The following is an 864-nucleotide window of genomic DNA, read 5'->3' as shown; positions in this document are numbered from 1 at the left end:
ATAAATATATCACTTGAAAATAATTTGAAATTTTATGATTTCTAGAAAATTATAGTGAGTGTGTGGTAGTGAACTGTAGAAATGATTAGGCATGGTGGATGTCTGGTAAAGAAACTCACTTTGCAACCTTGCAGTTTCAGGTTCAGTCCCACGATGTGGCACCTTGGACAAGTGTCTTCTGCTATAGCTCTAAGTCAACTAATGTCTTGTGAGTGAACTTGGTAGACAGAAACTGTATGGAAGCCCATTGTGTGTGTGTGTGTGTGTGTGTGTGTGTGTGTATGTGTGTGTATTATACATTTGTGTACTGTGTTTGTGTTTGCACCAGCACCACTTGAAAACTGGTGTTGGTTTGTTTACAGTTCCATAACTTAGCAGTTCAACGACAGAGACTAACAGAATAAGTACCAGACTTTAAACACAAATAAATAAATAAATAAATAAATGAGTACTGGGGTTGATTTGTTCAACTAAACCTTCAAGATGATGTTCCAATATGGCTCCAGTCAATAAAAGACAAAGGTAATGCCTGAAACAGAATGACCAGTGTGCTACAGATAAGAATACAAACTATAAATGGAAGGCAATTTCAGGGGAAAAGTAGAAATGTTTGTAAGGTGCATTACAAGAAAATAGTATAGGTACTTAAGCTACTTTATGTAATGAAGGAATTATGTCTTTATTGCAAAACTGTCATAAATGGGAAAGTTGGTTGTAAAAGAAATATAGCCATATTGCAAACATTCACTCTAAGCTACTAATAAAGTTGTCAGTCAATAATACTATTCAGAGTGATTTGTCACATACCACATGTTTGAAACAGTTGGTTAGCATTAATGTCTTGGGTGTGGTGTCAGGGTATAT

The 864-nt window shown here is 35.3% G+C and overlaps 1 protein-coding gene across 2 annotated transcripts in view; it reads right to left on the bottom strand.

Moving 5' to 3' along the window:
- The window catches only part of LOC106882467 (uncharacterized), a 22,301-nt gene that overhangs the window by 4,415 nt on the left and 17,022 nt on the right, over positions 1-864 (bottom strand). The window lies entirely within an intron of this gene.

Source organism: Octopus bimaculoides, chromosome 15 (assembly GCF_001194135.2).
Source record: "Octopus bimaculoides isolate UCB-OBI-ISO-001 chromosome 15, ASM119413v2, whole genome shotgun sequence".
In the NCBI taxonomy this organism is placed as follows: domain Eukaryota; kingdom Metazoa; phylum Mollusca; class Cephalopoda; order Octopoda; family Octopodidae; genus Octopus; species Octopus bimaculoides.
Note: the sequence above shows the minus strand (reverse complement) of the source record. Positions and strands in the feature narration are given on the sequence as shown.